Raw genomic sequence first — 19,702 nt, forward strand, 5'->3', positions numbered from 1 at the left:
TGAAAAAGTTTGGGCACCCCTATTAATCTTAAGCTTAATGTTTTATAAAAATTGGTGTTTTTGCAACAGCTATTTCAGTTTGATATATGTAATAACTGTTGGACACAGTAATGTTTCTGCCTTGAAATGAGGTTTATTGTACTAACAGAAAATGTGCAATCTGCATTCAAACAAAATTTGACAGGTGCATAAGTATGGGCACCCTTATCATTTTCTTGTTTTAAATACTCCTACCTACTTTTTACTGACTTACTAAAGCACTATTTTTGGTTTTGTAACCTCATTGAACTTTGAACTTCATAGCCAGGTGTATGCAATCATGAGAAAAGCTACTTAAAGTGGCCACTTGCAAGTTGTTCTCCTGTTTGAATCTCCTCTGAAGAGTGACATCATGGGCTCCTCAAAACAACTGTCAAATGATCTGAAAACAAAGATTATTCAACATAGTTGTTCAGGGGAAGGATGCAAAAAGCTGTCTCAGAGATTTAACCTGTCAGTTTCCACTGTGAGGAACATAGTAAGGAAATGGAAGAACAAAGGGACAGTTGTTGTTAAGGCCAGAAGTGGCAGGCCAAGAAAAACATCAGAAAGGCAGAGAAGAAGAATGGTGAGATCAGTCAAGGACAATCCTCAGACCACCTCCAGAGAGCTGCAGCATCAACTTGCTGCAGATGGTGTCACTGTGCATTGGTCAACTATACAACGCACTTTGGACAAGGAGAAGCTGTATGGGAGAGTGATGCGAAAGAAGCCGTTTCTGCAAGCACGCCACAAACAGAGTCGCCTGAGGTATGCAAAAGCACATTTGGAGAAGCCAATTTCTTTTTGGAAGAAGGTCCTGTGGACTGATGAAACCAAGATTGAGTTGTTTGGTCATACAAAAAGGCGTTATGCATGGCAGCAAAAAAACACAGCATTCCAAGAAAAACACTTGCTACCCACAGTAAAATTTGGTGGAGGATCCATCATGCTTTGGGGCTGTGTGGCCAATGCCGGCACCAGGAATCTTGTTAAAGTTGAGGGACGCATGGATTCCACTCAGTATCAGCAGATTCTTGACAATAATGTTCAAGAATCAGTGACAAAGTTGAAGTTACGCAGGGGATGGATCTTTCAGCAAGACAATGATCCAAAACACCGCTCCAAATCTACTCAGGCATTCATGCAGAGGAACAATTACAATGTTCTGGAATGGCCATCCCAGTCCCCAGACTTGACTATCATTGAACATCTGTGGGATCATTTGAAGTGGGCTGTCCATGCTCGGCGACCATCAAACTTAACTGAACTGGAATTGTTTTGTAAAGAGGAATGGTCAAAAATACCTTCATCCAGGATCCAGGAACTCATTAAAAGCTACAGGAAGTGACTAGAGGCTGTTATTTTTGCAAAAGGAGGATCTACTAAATATTAATGTCACTTTTCTGGTGAGGTGCCCATACTTATGCACCTGTCAAATTTTGTTTGAATGCAGATTGCACATTTTCTGTTAGTACAATTAACCTCATTTCAAGGCAGAAACATTACTGTGTCCAACAGTTATTACATATATCAAACTGAAATAGCTGTTGCAAAAACACCAATTTTTATAAAACATTAAGCTTAAGATTAATAGGGGTGCCCAAACTTTTTCATATAACTGCATTTGTATCGGAATTGAAGGAAATACCCCAGCAGTTGTTATTTAGAAATCTGGCAAGGGCTGAGGGTTCTGCGATGTCCTTATTAAGAATGAAAATTAAGTCGTCAATGTATCTTTTGTAAAATATAATGCACCCATAGATGGACCCCCAAAACTGGTGTTCATCTATGGGGGTCCATTTTGGGAAGGCATTATATTTTACAAAAGATATAGCCTTACACTAATTGTATGACTCAATATTGAGCACATGTAGCCATCTATACACAGCAGGAGGCCGCACGTAGCCATCTATACACAGCAGGAGGCCGCACATAGCCATCTATACACAGCGGGAGGCTGCATGGCGCCATCTATACACAGCAGGAGGCCGCACGTACCCATCTATACACAGCAGGAGGCCGCACATAGCCGTCTATACACAGCAGGAGGCCGCACGTAGCCATCTATACATAGCGGGAGGCCGCACGGCGACATCTATACACAGCGGGAAGCCGCACGGTGCCATCTATACAGAGCGGGAGGCCTCACGGCACCACCTATGCACAGCGGGAGGCCACACGGTGCCATCTGTACACAGCGGGAGGCCGCACGGTGCCATCTATACACAGCAGGGGGCCGCACGGTGCCATCTATACACAGCGGGAGGCCGCATGATGCCATCTATACACAGCAGGGGGCCGCACGATGCCATCTATACACAGCGGGAGGCCGCACGGCGCCATCTATACTCCACAGGGGGCCGCACGGCGCCATCTATACACAACGGGAGGCCGCACGGCGCCATCTATACACAGCGGGAGGCCGCACGGCGCAATCTATACACAGTGGGAGGCCGCACGGCGCCCCCCCAGAGACAGCAGGAGGCCGCACGGCACCATCTATACTCAGCAGGAGGCTGCACGCAGTCACGCACGCAGTCACGCACACACACAAACATATACAGACATATACATACACGCATAAACTCATTTGAAACACAAAAATACATATAAACAGACATCACACAATGATATCAGCCTGCACACACACACACACACACATACATACACACACACACACACACTCACACTCACTCACACACACACACAGACACACAGACACACACACACTCACCATCCCCCGGCTCGGCTCCAGTCCTCCTGCTCTTTTCCAGTGCAGCACTGCAGGCCGGGTGCACACTGCGTGACGTCACAGCTAGGAGACACGGCCGCACACAGGGCCGTGTCTCCTAGCAGTGATGCGGCCGGGCCAGCACAGGGAAGTTAACTGCTGCAGTGCTGGCCCCGCCGAAGAAGAAGCAGCGGCCGTGCGCCGCTGCTGGGGGAGTGGTCCAGGGCCCCCCCCGCCAGGGTCTTCCGGTATGTGCGCTGCACATATTATAAAGAGGGCAATCTGGTCATAGACACCCCGGAGCCCCGGGCCCCCTGGAGATTCGGGGCCCCGGGCGGTAGCCCAGATTGCCCTCATTATAATCCGCTTATGCATGGAGCCGACACTTTTGCATCCACATCAAGCAATGAACGGTTCAAAATAAATAGTAATATGTCCTGTGACACTGATTTTGTCATATATCTGATTGAATGCACATGTCCCAAGCAATATGTCGGCAAAACTATGCAACCCTTTCATAAAAGACTAAATTCTCATAAGGATAATGTCGCTACAGGTTTTTTAAAACATGGTTTGTCACGACATATGGCAATCCATCACAATAAAGACTTTGGGTGTCTTAAAATCATGCCCATAGAGCATATTCTGTGCACCACTCCCAATAGAATTCAGTGTCTCAATAGGAAAGAGATATACTGGATATATCAACTAAATACTTTGAAACCTTGGGGTCTCAATGAAATATCAGAGGTTTTTATTTGAAAGCACTGACAAATATAATTTACCTCTACATGGTCAGGAACATATGTCTTGGGTTGCTCTTGATCCACTGTCCCGATCCAGGTTTTCACTGAGCTAAGTTTACTTTCTTTTGATGATCATTGCATACTGTTCCCAGTAGTCTGCACCATTCCCTAGGATACTTTTAGTGCGGACACACTCCTAAAGAAATTATTCATGTTGCAGATACGATCACATATTCTATTATAAGAAGAATTAAAATTATTTTGTTTAGTATGTACATATAAGTTAGATATATCATCTAATATCCGTTTATTACTTCCTATCAGAACAAGATCAATCACAATATACATGAGCACCCGTGGCTTAGAGGGTTGTACCATGATTAGGATCTAAACATGATTCAGTTGATCGCAATACAACAGGTTCAATTTCTGCTTCAGGAATTATACATATATATATTTTTTATTATATTTTTTTTGCATTGAACTATATCTGTTTTTAATTAATTTTTAATCATGCTAGCAATATTTTATTCCTGATGCATATATACATTGATGGATACTCAAATTTATGCCTTTTTATTGATTGTATTTTTCTTCCTTAACGGCCACATTGTTTTGGCGCCAATTTTTTTCACATTTTTTGTATATATATGTCCACTCCTTGCTATAGCTGACACAAGCTATGCACTGATGGAGTGGACAGGACGTCCACGAAACGTGTCTTATTTTAGCTTCTAAATAAATGGATTCTTAACCAAGCACTGGGTATTGCATCACTTCGTTTGACCCGGAGGAGCGCGGAATCATTAGCACTTTCTTGCATCCACAACTTATGGTACCTGAAAACGTATATGTAATCCATGTGACGGAGAAAACACAGTTTTAAATACTTGGCCCATAGGTAACTGTTTTGAACAGCAAACCAGTGTCAAAAACTTTACTGACACACTGAAAATTTTTTTTAATGGAGGCCAGAAATGGCAGTATTTTCTGACAACGTATATGTGATCCGTGTGACGAAAATGTATATGTGATCCGTGTGATGGAGAAAACACAGTTTTAAATACCTGGCCTGTAGGTAACTGTTTTGAACAGCAAACCGTTGTCAAAAACTTTGCTGACACACTGAAAAAATTTTTGAATGGAGGCCAGAAATGGCAGTATTTTCTGACAACGTATATGTGATCTGTGTGACGGAGAAAACACAGTTTTAAATAGATGGATTTTTAGCTCTGTAATATGGAAAGTACCAGGCTGCATTCTGCAGTGCCAACAAGCAAATGGCGCAGAAAAACCATGTTCTCTGGATTGCTTTTTAAGCAAATAATGAGGATTAAGATGCAAAAAAAAATTATTCCTGGCCCCTGAGACATGGGCCTATTTCCAGAAATATCTAACAGCAGTAGCCGACAGAACTGGAATGGAGCCTCTTGTGCTATGTGCGCTGCAGTCTGCTATATACACTGCCTGCCTGCCTATATACACTGCCTGCCTGATATCTCTGCAGATGGATTAGTTAGTCCTCAAAAGGACTGTTTGTTAAGATGGATATGTGTAATGTACGGTTTTTCTCCCTACACTACCTAATACACAAGCAAATCTCTCTCTGACACAGCAGCAGCTCTCCCTACACTGTCTGATCCGGAGTGACTATGATGAGCAGGTCTGATATACACCTGATGACGTTGTGCTGCCAGCTAATCACTGTAATGCCCACAACCAACATGGCTACGGCATTACAGTGCATGGCAGGCAATCCCTGCATGTTATTTGGCTCTTTAAAGAGCGCCAAACATGCAGGGAGGGGACCCGAGTTCCTGCCCGAGCAACCCGGAAATACTCGCCGAGCTTGTCGAGCACCATGATCCTCGGGCGAGTACCGAAAAGTGGCGAGCACGTTCGCTCATCACTACAGAATACCATTATTGAACCCAGAGCAGTATCAAAAGGTTGTTGGTTGGATAGCGGATAGTGCTTCCAGTCACTTCGCCACCACCAGTCTTCCACACGGTCAAGTCTCAGTAGCCGTGAGTATGGACCGCATATTCCTCACCCTGATCCTCCTTCCTCCCACCATGCCGAGTCCTAGGAGACAACTGATCCCACACTTGGACACTCTGAAGAGGTGTTCACTTTTCCATTTATAGATTCTTGTCAATTGCCTGGTCCACTTGAAGCGGGGCAAGAGGAGATCGCAAGTAGCGATGCCCAGATATTTGAGCAGCCACGGTCACACGAAGGCGACGGTGGGAAAGTGTCACAAGAGGTGGACGATGATGAGATACAATTGCCAGAAAGTCAGGAGGAGTATGAGGGTGCGGAAGTGGAAGATGAGGTGGTGGATGATATAGTAACTGACCCAACCTGGCAGGAGGACATGCAGAGCGAGGACAGCAGCACACAGGGGGAGGGAGGCAGAGCACCCCAACAGGCAGGAAGAAGCAGTGTGGTGGCTGCAGACAGAAGGCAGGCAACCAGTCCCCATAACACCAACACGAAGGAAGTTGCCAGTACAACTGTCAGGTCTTCCCGAGTCTGGTTGTTTTTGAAAGACTCTGCTGATAACTCCAAAAAGGCCATTTGCACCACCTGACAGGCCAGCATCAGCAGGGGTGGCAAAACCAGCAGCCTGATCACCACCAGCATGATCAGGCACATGGCAGCAAAGCACACAACTTTGTCGGCCGAACACCAGGGTCCAGGAAAAGTGTCTGCGGGTGTCACCATTGCTTCTTCCGCTGTTGTGCATTCAAGCCAATCCCCTGTCCATGGTGCATGCGAAGATGCCTCCTGCCCAGTACCTGTTGTTGCACACTCTCAAGTAGCAGCATCAGAAAGCACGTCCACGTCATTTTCCCAGTGCAGCGTTCAGTTGTCCATATCCCAGTCCTTGGAACGGAAGCGCAAATATGCAGCCAATGCCCCAGCAGCCACACTATTAAATTCCCACATTTCACGACTACTTGCGCTCGAAATGCTGCCTTTTAGGCTCGTGGAGACGGAAGCTTTCCGCAACCTGATGGCGGCGGCCGTCCCTCAGTACTCGGTCCCCAGCCGCCACTATTTCTCCCGGTGTGCCGTCCCCGCATTACACAAGCATGTGTCCCAAAACATTAGCCGTGTCCTTAAAAACCCATTTACTGAGAAAGTCCACCTAACCACGGACACGTGGACAAGTGCTTGTGGGCAGGGATGGTACATCTCGCTGATGGCACACTGGGTTAACATAGTGGGTGCCGGGACCCAGTTGGACCTTGGGACGGAACACGTCCTGCCGACGCCAAAGATTGCGGGCCCTAGGTCAATCAGCATTGCCCTCACAGTCTACAGCTCCTGCACCACATCCTCCTCAGCCTCCTCCTCCTCTTCAGCCTCCATCTCCGAAATGACCACATCAGTCACAAGCTGGAAGCACTGCAGCACTGCCTCAGCCAAGCGGCAACAGGCTGTGCTGAAGCTAATATGCTTAGGTGACAAACCGCACAATGCTGAAAAGCTGTGGACAGCTCTGAAAGAGCAGGCAGATCTGTGGCTCACACCGCTGAACCTACAGCCAGGCATGGTCGTGTGTGACAATGGCCAGAACCTGGTGGCAGCTCTGAGGCAAGCTCAAACCTGTACCATGCCTGGCCCGTGTGCTTAACCTCGTGGTTCAGCGGTTTCTCAAATCCTACCCGGAGCTTCCGGATCTGCTTTTCAAAGTACGCCGCCTGTGTGCCCATTTTAGAAAGTCAGCTACAGCTTCTGCCGCCCTTGCAGTGTTTCAGCAGCGTTTGCAGCTTCTGGCTCACTACCTGGTGTGTGATATCCTCACGCGTTGGAACTCTACACTGCAGATGTTGGGAAGGGTTTGTGAGCAGAAGAGGGCAGTTGTTGAGTACCAGCATCAACAAGGCCATTAGTATTCAGTTCATACTCCACACTTAAGACCTCAGGAGTGGACATGGATGTCAGACATATGTACCATCCTCCAAAACTTTGAGGATTCCACCAAGATGTTGAGCGGCAATGATGCCATAATTAGTGTCACCATCCCGCTTCTCTGTCTTCTGAAATTCTCTCTGCTCACAATCAAAGAGGATGAATTGCAGGCAGAGCACGATGAGATGGAGCAAGGAACCATAGAGGGTGATTACACACAGCCAAGCGTCATCTCATCCCAACGTGGATTGGGTGACAATGAGGAAGAGGAGGAGGAGGAAAAACAGAAGTTAGCTTCATGCGCTATAGAAGTTACTACCTGCACAGCTGTCATACCCTCTGGCCAGAGGACAGAGAGGAGGAGGAGGAGAGCATGGTCAGTCATCCTCTTGGTGAGGACACGGAAGTCTTGCCTGTTAGTAGTCTGGCACGCATGGCTGAGTTTATGTTATGCCGCCTTTCCCATGACCCTCGCATTCTCAAAATTTTGGGTGACAGTCATTACTGGTTGGTGACACTTCTAGACCCACGCTACAAGGAGAACTTAATATCTCTCATTCCTGAGGCGGACATGTCTACAAAAATGGGGCTGTACCAAAAGGCCCTTGTTGTGTAACTATTAAAAAAATTCCCATCTGAAAACGCTGGCAGCAGAGATCACAGTTAGTTGGACAACCAAGGAGTACAGCCAAGAGAGACACAACTTCAATCCAGCAGAGGCAGAGGAACACTATCAAAGTTCTGGGAGAATTTTCTCAGCCCCTCCCATCGCACAAGCCCTGAGGTGCGGGGTACTCTCACAAGAAGTGCAAAGTTTGGGAAAATGCTGAGGGAGTACCTTGCCGACCGTACCAACGTCCTCAGTGATTTCTCTGTGCCTTATAATTAATGGGTATCCAAGGTGGATACGTGGAATGAACTGGCTCTCTATGCCTTGGAGTTCCGGGCCTGCCCATCTGCCAGCATTTTATCAGAGTGGGTTTTCAGTGCCGCTGGTGGAATTATAACTGATAAGCGTATCCGCCTGTCAACTGAAAATGCTGACAGGCTTACTCTTATAAAAATGAACAAGGGCTGGATTGGGCCAGACTTCTCAACACCACCGAATGATAGCAGCGTAACATAAACTCAAATCCAGTGTCCTTTTTTGGGAGGTGTATTCCCATACACCTCTTCACACCCACACATGGGTATACGCTTCCTGATTTTGTCTATTTGCTCTTGTCCTCCTCCTTCTCCTCATTCTCCTCATCCTCCACCACCATATCACCATGGTGACCATGGTCCGTGATGCAACACCCACATAATTTTTTTAAAGGGTGTTTATGATGCCTTTAAAAAAAATTTTTTATACAGTATGCTCATGTATACCCCCCAGGGGTAAATGTTTGTCAGCCCATACACTTAGTGCATGGGCATTACAAGAATAGGAGACCCGCTCCTTTCAAACACAATGGGAGACCCACTTCCTAAAATGGGAACATTGTTTTTCAGGAGGCCCTCCTCCACGTCTCTTCCAAGGGGCATTGGAGTGCCTCCAAATTTTTGTCAACCCTTGCATTCACTGCATAGGCAAACACAATGGGAGACCCACTTCCTAATAATGTGAAAAAAAATTTCAAGAGGCCCTCTCACCTCCACGTCTCTTCCAAGGGGCATTGCAGTGCCTCCAATTTTTTGGCAACCCCTGCATGCACTGCATAGGAAAAAACAATGGGAGACCTACTTCCTAATAATGGGAACATTGTTTTCAGGAGGCCCTCCTCTAAGTCTCTTCAAAGGGGTATTAGGGTGCATCCAAATTTTGGGCAGCCCTGCCACTCACTGCATACGCAATAACAGTTTAGGAGACTCACTCTTTAGTAATGGGAACAATAAAACATAGCCGGCTGATGGTTCTCTAAGAATAGTGAGGGCCGACTTCTGGCCCTTTTAGAATAGTAAAGGCTGCCTGATGCCCCTATAAAAATAGGCTTTGTGACTTTCAGAGTCCCTCCTTCATAAATGAAACACGATGTGTCTGATGATATCTCACACACCACAAGGCCAAATAAGGTTGTAAAATGTTAAAATGACATTTCCTGGTGAATGCATTTGTCACGATTGAAAGCAATGCAAAAGTGAAAAAATGCATCAAAAGCGCTACGTGTGAACATAGCCCAAGGTGTGGAGGAGCATTTTTGTTTTTGGTTATTTATTTTGCTTTATATACAAGTTCCTTTACATATTTCCAAGGAAAATCCATTTTGGTTTTGTTTTTGTATGTTTTATTGTGAGTCTGTAAAAGTGGCGTAATACCTCTGACAACGTTGTTGACAGAAGTGACCTGGGAGTCAGAAATGCTTCCAGGGGTCTCCCCCATGCTGTCCCCATGTCATTTGAGCACTGTTCCCATCAATTTGCGCAATTTTTAGGCCCTCTGCTGACCGCCGGGGGGTCTGCACTAAAATGTTCGGGTACTCGATGCTCGGCTCGAGCACATTGGAACACTTGGGTGCTTGACCCGAGCAACAAGCTCCATGTAAGTCTATGGGAAACTCGAGCTACATTTCCCTAGACAGCTGAACATCCCCAAAAGTCAGTATATGCACATACACAGAAACTGCTCAAATTTGAATTACTTCGAGGAGGAGGCAGATATCCTAATCACCAAGTTTCAAAATAAAGGTTGCGATCCCCAATTTCTCACACAAACGAAGAATCAGGTCAAATTGATGGCACGTGAAAACATCCTAAGCAGTCTAAATAAAGGTACTCAAGCATTCTCCAATGACAAGAACTTACCAATAATTACACCATATAATGCTAATACTCAAATATTTAGGAAAATCATTAAGAAACACTGGAGTATCTTAAAAGGTGATAAAATGATTGGTGAGAAACTTCCGGACAATCCTTGTTTCATATATAAAAAAACCTGTAACCTGGAAAACCTGATTGCCCCAACAGTCCAGAATCTCATACCCAAAAAGAGTGGTACCCTCCCATTTACTAAGGACATTTTGGGCTTCTATATGTGTAAAAAATGAAATGTATGTAAGAAAATAAACATGAAAAGACAAAAAAGCATAGAAAAAGGAGTTGTAACGCACACCATATCCGATTTTATTACATGCACCACTGAGGGGATTATTTATTGTTTTACTTGCCCCTGTCAAAAATCATACATAGGCAGAGCAAAACGCCCCATGCACATCCCCAGGGCCGGCTCCAGGTTTTTGTGGGCCCGGGCGAAAGAGTCTAAGTGGGCCCCTTTAACAGATATTATGGTTCCAGATTCACCCCTTAAGTGTGTAAGCCTCCCAACATGCAGCCCTGTGCATGCAGCATCAGTCAAATTCCACGTGCAAGAGGAATGAAATGCAACATCACCGCCTTACATATGCAAGGCCCCAACATGCAACATTAAGGGTATGTGCACACGGTCAGTAAACACTGCGGATTGGATGCAGCACCCTTGCGCTGCGTGCAAACCACAGCATTTGACAAGCAAAGTGGATGGGATTTCAAGAAATCCCATGTCCACTATGCATCTCCGGGCACCTACGGAACACCTGAGGACACGGATATGCGGTGCGTCTTTCCTGATCGCAGCATGTCAATTTCTCTTGTGGAGTCACTAGTCCCCTCAAGAGAAATTAGATTAGTGCAATGTATAGGATGCGGTGAATCCGCATGGTTCTATGAAAACATGTGGATTCACCTGCGTGCAGCACTTTGGATGCAGCATAAAGTATACTGCGTTCAATGCGTTGACAGAACGGATCGTGTGCACATAACTCATTCCCTGTAAAAGCCCCCACAACATGCAACACATGCATGCATCACCCTTTCCCTGTGCTAGACCCTCAACATCACCCACTTACATATGCAAGGCCCCAACATACAACATCACTTCCCTTTGCAATTCCCCACAACATGCAGTGCCATACATGCATCACTCCCTTCACTGTGCAAGCCCCTCAACATGCAGGCAGCTCTGTGCATGAAGCATCAGCACATTTCATGTGCAAGACCAATGACATGCAACATCACCCCCCTTCCCTGTGCAAGACCCACAACATGCTACATTAAAGGGTTTATGCGCTACTAGGACTAACCCTTTTCATATCCCACGCTTGGCCCAGATAAAATAAAAAAGCCTATACTCAGCTCTGATGCTGTTATAGCGGTGTCGGCACTAGCGGTCTCTGGGCTCCCATGCAGTTGTGTCACGTGACCCCGGCACCCAGTCAGGGCTGGCGTCACTGTCCCCACCTTCGGACAAATCAAACATAAAGAGAAAGTCAAGGCTGTGGCTGATCTCAGACTTCCTCTTCATGTTCTGAAGGGGGGGACAGCAATGCCAGCCCTGACTGGGCGCTGGGGTCATGCGTCACAACAACCACACGGGAGCCCAGAGACCGCTAGTGCCGACACCACTGAAACGGCGACGGCAGGAGAGGTGAGTATAAGCTTTTTTACTTTATTGGGGCCAAACGTGGGGTAAGAACAGGGGTTGCCGTAGCAGTGGACAATCCCTTCCCTGTGAACGGCCCCACAACATGCAGCACATGTATGCATCACTACTTTCCATGTGCAAGACCCTCAACATCACCCCCTTAGTTATGTAAGCCCTCACAACCTGCAGAACTGTGCACATTCTGTGTGCAAGACCCACTACATGCAAACCCCCATGTAGTAACCTGATCCACTTTTTTATGCCCCCAAAACACAGTATCAGACCATTTACATTTTGTCCTATACATAAAAGCTAAATACATAATTCCAGTCTCCACACTGACCACTTATGCTGCTTCTCAGTCCTCCCAGGATCTGTAGTGAAGCTTCACCTCATATCCAGCAGTCTCAGCAGCACCTGCACACTGCTTCCTGGTATCACATCATCACCTCACAGGAACAACTCGCAGAGAGAGCAGGGTTGTCCCAGACAGGTAGTGGGCCCCCCTGTTAGTCCAGGGCCCCTGCACTTGCCCGGGTGAGCCGGGTGGTGACGCCGGCCCTGCACATCCACATAAATGAACATTTACAGAATATTTCAAATAAATTTGATGAACATCCCCTATCAAAGTATTTTGCAGATAAACATGTGGGTTCTTTGACAGGTATCCAAATTACAGGCATACGGAAAGTGCCACAACAATGGAGAAAAGGTGACTATTTCAAACAAATGTCACATGTAGAAAGTAAATGGATCTTCATCTTTGATACTTTAAAACCCAAGGGTTTAAATTTAGAAATAGAGCTATACGCATTTAATGAGGATTAAACTGCTCTTTCAAGATTCTTAATCATATACCCATTAAAGCACAACTATTAATTGTGCGGAATCACAGCGAAATCGCCTCCATTGACTTGCATTGGACTGCATAACATCCGCATGACTACATGTACACATGCTGATATTATGTGATTCAATGCGCGGATGGTACTCGGGTCTGGAGAAGAGGAGACTCTCCTCCAGACCCAGGTACCACAGTACCTGTAGTTAAAAAATAATTAAAATTTTAAAAAAACATATACTCACCTTCTGATGGCCGCCTGTCTGCTCCCGGCGGCGCTGCTGGCTCTTCGGCTGCTCGTGGTGGTGTAAAAGGACCTTCCATGATGTCATTTTGTCATGTGCCAGGTCACATGACCGCTGACGTCGGCGGTCACGTGACCTGTCACATGACTAAATGACGTCATGGAAGGTCCTTTTTAGAGCACCGCGAGCCGCCGAAGACACCGGACACACCGTAGAGGAGACTGCGGGCCATCGGAAGGTAAGTATAATGTTTTTTTTTTATTTTTCAACATTTTTATTATTTTTTTTACTATTGATGCTGCATTTACAGCATTGTAACTTGGTCACACAACATAAATCCATGCCGGTTGCATGGATCTATATAGTGTGACCAAGTTGTCAAGCACTTTTCCAAGTGATGCTAAAATTGCTTGGAAAAGCGCTTGACAACCCGCATGCGAAATTGCATATTGAAAACGCTTCACAAACGCTTCTACCTGGCAGAAAAAACACATGTACAATCCGCATGCGTTTTTTCTGCCATGGAGATGCAGAAATGCTCAGGAAAAGTCCGGAGCATTTCTGCATCGTGAGCACTTAGCCTGACACCTACAAATCAGGACTGACTATGAAAAGGACCCATTAATGCCTAGGGATCAGCTCTGAGGAAGGAAACCGAAGCTTTCCGAAACGCGTCAGTCCCTTTTTAATCCTCATAGGTCTCCGTACCGGTACTCAGCACGTGACCGTGACATCATGCAAGTCCTGAACCGCCGACGTGCACTTACTGCAGGTCCTTCGCGCACCAACAAACGCCGGCATCCGGAGAGCGGGTAGGAACACCAGTTTTCCGGCAGGGCCCCAGCGCTGCAAGGCTGCAGTGCTAACGACTGAGCCACTCAGTGCAGCGCTGGGGCCCTCGGTTCAAATCCCACAAAGAACAACATCTGCAAGGAGTTTGTATGTTCTCCCCGTGTTTGCATGGGTTTCCTCCGGGTTCTCCGGTTTCCTCCCACATTCCAAAGACATACTGATAGGGAATCTAGATTGTGAGCCCCGATGGGGACAGCGACGATAATGTATGTAAAGCGCTGTGGAATATGTTAGCGCTATATAAAAATAAAGATTATTATTATTTTTATATTGGGTTATAACCCGATGAACTCTCTTGTACAGCCTTAAAACATTTATAAACTTATCGATTACCTACAGTTTCCACTGCCATTTTCCCTGCCATAAATCCAGGTAAATATTCATGCCTTTCCTTCCACAGGCAATATTTCCAATATTTAGAACCTTTTTTTTCCCCTAAAAGGGATCTACCTCAGGTCGTTTTATCCATCCTATTGACCAAACAAGCTATGCGCTCCCTGCATCAACCACAGGTAAAGATGATACAGTTATATGAAAAAGTTTGGACACCCCTATTAATCTTAAGCTTAATGTTTTATAAAAATTTGTGTTTTTGCAACAGCTATTTCAGTTTGATATACTGTATGTAATAACTGTTGGACACAGTGATGTTTCTGCCTTGAAATGAGGTTTATTGTACTAACAGAAAATGTGCAATCTGCATTCAAACAAAATTTGACAGGTGCATAAGTATGGGCACCCTTATCATTTTCTTGTTTTAAATACTCCTACCTACTTTTTACTGACTTTCTAACGCACTTTTTTTGGTTTTGTAACCTCATTGAGCTTTGAACTTCATAGCCAGGTGTATGCAATCATGAGAAAAGCTACTTAAAGCGGCCACTTGCAAGTTGTTCTCCTGTTTGAATCTCCTCTGAAGAGTGGCATCATGGGCTCCTCAAAACAACTGTCAAATGATCTGAAAACAAAGATTATTCAACATAGTTGTTCAGGGGAAGGATACAAAAAGCTGTCTCAGAGATTTAACCTGTCAGTTTCCACTGTGAGGTACTTAGTAAGGAAATGGAAGAACACAGGGACAGTTATTGTTAAGGCCAGAAGTGGCAGGCCAAGAAAAACATCAGAAAGGCAGAGAAGAAGAATGGTGAGATCAGTCAAGGACAATCCTCAGACCACCTCCAGAGAGCTGCAGCATCAACTTGCTGCAGATGGTGTCACTGTGCATCGGTCAACTATACAACGCACTTTGCACAAGGAGAAGCTGTATGGGAGAGTGATGCGAAAGAAGCCGTTTCTGCAAGCACGCCACAAACAGAGTCGGCTGAGGTATGCAAAAGCACATTTGGAGAAGCCAATTTCTTTTTGGAAGAAGGTCCTGTGGACTGATGAAACCAAGATTGAGTTGTTTGGTCATACAAAAAGGCGTTATGCATGGCGGCAAAAAAACACAGCATTCCAAGAAAAACACTTGCTACCCACAGTAAAATTTGGTGGAGGTTCCATCATGCTTTGGGGCTGTGTGGCCAATGCCGGCACCGGGAATCTTGTTAAAGGTGAGGGACGCATGGATTCCTCTTAGTATCAGCAGATTCTTGACAATAATGTTCAAGAATCAGTGATAAAGTTGAAGTTACGCAGGGGATGGATCTTTCAGCAAGACAATGATCCAAAACACTGCTCCAAATCTACTCAGGCATTCATGCAGAGGAACAATTACAATGTTCTGGAATGGCCATCCCAGTCCCCAGACCTGAATATCATTGAACATCTGTGGGATGATTTGAAGAGGGCTGTCCAAGCTCGGCGACCTGGAATTGTTTTGTAAAGAGGAATGGTCAAAAATACCTTCATCAAGGATCCAGGAACTCATTAAAAGCTACAGGAAGTGACTAGAGGCTGTTATTTTTGCAAAAGGAGGATCTACTAAATATTAATGTCACTTTTCTGGTGAGGTGCCCATACTTATGCACCTGTCAAATTTTGTTTGAATGCAGATTGCACATTTTCTGTTAGTACAATAAACCTCATTTCAAGGCAGAAACATTACTGTGTCCAACAGTTATTACATATATCAAACTGAAATAGCTGTTGCAAAAACACCAATTTTTATAAAACATTAAGCTTAAGATTAATAGGGGTGCCCATATAACTGTATATCCCTATCCATAGGCTAATTAACCTCTACCTGTCCCCTATCTGTGTCTCAAAGGGGATTCTCTTTCACAGAAAACCCTTCATCCTACTAACAGGAATACTAATAACGAGAAGCACTACAAGCTTTAAACAGGAACACGAGGAACCTTCCCAGTCATCCAATTTTTAATCGGTTTTAATTAGTGTTGAGCGAACATGCTCGACACTTCTCGGTACTCGCCCGAGCATCACGCTACTCGGGATGTTCGGCGTGCACCGAGCATTTCCGGGTTACTCGGGCAGGAGCTCGGGTCTCCGCCCTGCATGTTTGGCGCTCTTTACAGAGCCAATGAACATGCAGGGATTGCCAGCCAGTCACTGTAATGCTGCAGCCATGTTGGTTGTGGGCATTACAGTGATTGGCTGGCCGCACAGCGTCACCTCGAGTATTTAAAACGGGGCGTTGCCATCTTGGACACAGTCGCTCCGGATTAGACAGTGTAGGGACAGCGCTGCTGATTTAGGGAGAGATATAAACTGCGAAATAGTTAGTATAGGGTCTGTAAAGTCTGCCAGAACAAACAAACAGTCCTTTTCAGGACTAATATCCATCCCAGATACCAGGCAGGCAGGCTATATAGGAGACACAGTGGTTATACCAGCAAACGCTGCATTACAGTCCTGTGTGCTCCTGTTGCTGAAATTGCTGGACTTAGCACCAGGAGTCGGGGGCCAGGAAAAATCCTTTTTTTTACATCTAAATCCTCCTTTTTTTTTCCTCCTTCACACTGTACAAATACCCGTCTTATTAACCTTTTGGTGTGTCGTCCCACCCCCCCCCAAAAAAAAAGCGTGTCTCTGATTTTTCAGACACAAATATAACTGTTGAAAATAGTCTGGTGTAGGCTAGAGAAACAGAAGTGTTGTTTTGCACTTCCACGGTTCAAACCTCTGTATTATCCATTTTGGGCCATTTGTATCTAAAAAAAAACCGTTTGAGTGTGTCGCTCACTGTTCAGCCGCAAATATCTCTATTTAAAAAAGTGTGGTATACCCCAGTAAACAATAACTGTGGTTTTGCCATCCCACGGTAAAAAATCTCTATTTTTCAGATTTTGGTAGTTTTTTCCGTAAAGAAAAACAGTAGTGTCTCCTGACTGTTGTGACACAAAAATATATCTGTTGAAAATAGTCTTGTGTAGGCCCGACATCCCAGTGTGGTTTCGCAGTTCCACGGGTCAAATCGCTGTACTATCCAGTTTTGGGCCTTTGGTATCTAAAAAAAAAGCAGTTTGAGTGTGTCGCTCACTGTTCAGCCGCAAATATCTCTATTTAAAAAAGTGTGGTATACCCCAGTAAACAATAACTGTGGTTTTGCCATCCCACGGTAAAAAATCTCTATTATTCAGGTTTTGGTAGTTTTTTCCGTAAAGAAAAACAGTAGTGTCTCCTGACTGTTGTGACACAAAAATATATCTGTTGAAAATAGTCTTGTGTAGGCCCGACATCCCAGTGTGGTTTCGCAGTTCCACGGGTCAAATCGCTGTACTATCCAGTTTTGGGCCTTTGGTATCTAAAAAAAAAGCAGTTTGAGTGTGTCGCTCACTGTTCAGCCGCAAATATCTCTATTTAAAAAAGTGTGGTATACCCCAGTAAACAATAACTGTGGTTTTCCTCTTCCACGGTTCTAATCTACTCTTTATTACCCTTTTTCCATTGATAGTGCAAGTGTAAGCTATTTTACTTCATTTACAATGGGCAAGGCGCGTGGCAAGGGACGTGGAAGTGGACGTTCTGGTGATGGTTCGTGCAGAGGACGGGGCCGTGGCCAAGGTGAAAATGTGCCACAACCAACAGCCACATCTTCTCGCTCCCACTTCTTGACCGAATTACTAGTGAAGCACAGAACAACACCAGTATTGAGAACTGATCAGTGTGAACAGGTTATTAATTGGATAGCAGATAATACTTCCATTTACCTGGGCACCGCCACCTCCGGTCTGTCTTCCACACGGTCAACTCTTAGTAGCCGTGAGTCTCGACCGCATACTCCTCCTCACCCTGATGCTCCTTCCTCCCACCATGCCGAGTGTCATCAGACAGCAAGTGATCCCACACTTGGACACTCTGAAGAGCTGTTCACTGGTCCATTTCCATATTTGGGCCCCTCGCCTAATACGCTTGAAGTGGTGGAAGAGGAGATCCCATGTTGCGATGCCCAAATATTTGAACAGCCACGGCCACAGGAAGTCGACGTTGGCAATCTGTCACAAGATGTGGACGATGACGAGACACAATAGCCAGGAAGTGAGGAGGAGGATCGTGGTGCGCAAGTGGAAGAGGAGGAGGTGGTGGATGATCTAATAACTGACCCAACGTGGAAGGAGGACATGCAGAGTGAGGCCAGCAGCACACAGGGGGAGGGAGGCAGAGTACCCCAACAGGCAGGAAGAAGCAGTGTGGTGGCCGCAGACAGAAGGCAGGCAACCGTTCCCCGTAACACCAACACGAGGGACGTTGCCAGTACAAGCGGTAGGTCTTCCAGAGTCTGGAATTTTTTTAAAGACTCTGCTGATAACCCCAAAAAGGCCATATGTTCCACCTGCCATGCCAGCATCAGCAGGGGTGACAAAACTACTAGCCTGACCACCACCAGCATGATCAGGCACATGGCAGCAAAGCACCCGACTTTGTGGGGCGAAACCCAGGGTCCACGACGAGTGTCAGCCGGTGTCACCACTGCTTCTTCCACTGTTGTGCATGCAATAGAACCCCCTGTTGTGTGTGCAAGGCAATCCCCTGTCCATACTGCATGTAAAGATGCCCCCTCCTATCAGTCTTCACTTGTTATGGCAGTTTCTCAAGAAACAGCATCAACGTCCACGTCCACGTCCCACCGCAGCGTTCAATTGTCCATATCCCAGACCTTTGAACGAAAGCGGAAATTCGCAGCTAACGCCCCACAGGCCAAAGTCCTAAATTCGCACATTTCACGACTGCTTGCATTGGAAATGCTGCCTTTTAGGCTGGTGGAGACGGAACCCGTCCGCAATCTTATGGCGGTGGCCGTCCCTCGGTACTCGGTCCCCAGCCGACACTATTTTGCCCGGTGTGCCATCCCCGCACTACACAAGCACGTGTCCCAAAGCATCTGCCGTGCCCTCAACAACGCAGTTACTGGGAGAGTCCACCTGACAACGGACAAGTGGACAAGTGCTTGTCGCCAGGGACGGTACATCTCTCTGACGGCACACTGGGTAAACATAGTGGAAGCCAGGACCCAGTCGGACCTTGGGACGGAACACATCCTCCCCACACTGAGGATTGCGGGCCCTATGTCAGTCAGAGTTGCCCCCACAGTGTACAGCTCCTGCGCATCCTCCTCCTCCTCCTCCTCCTCATGTTCAGCCTCCATCTCAGATATCACCACATCAGTTACAAGCTGGAAGCATTGCAGTACTGCCTCCACCAAGCGGCAACAGGCTGTGCTGAAACTCATAAGCTTAGGTGATAAACCTCACACTGCTTGTGAGTTGTGGACAGCTGTGAAAGAGCAGGCAGATCTGTGTCTGAGACCGCTGAACCTACATCCCGGCATGGTCGTGTGTGACAATGGCCGTAACCTGGTGGCGGCACTGAGGCGAGGTGAGATCACACACGTACCATGCCTGGCCTCATGTGCTTAACCTCGTGGTTCAGCGGTTTCTTAAATCGTACCCTGAGTTGCCAGATCTGCTCGTGAAAGTACGCCGCCTGTCAGCTAATTTTCGC

The sequence above is a fragment of the Phyllobates terribilis genome, unplaced genomic scaffold (assembly GCF_046119375.1).
Source record: "Phyllobates terribilis strain yellow unplaced genomic scaffold, ASM4611937v1 Scaffold_3__8_contigs__length_932513732, whole genome shotgun sequence".
NCBI lineage: Eukaryota > Metazoa > Chordata > Amphibia > Anura > Dendrobatidae > Phyllobates > Phyllobates terribilis.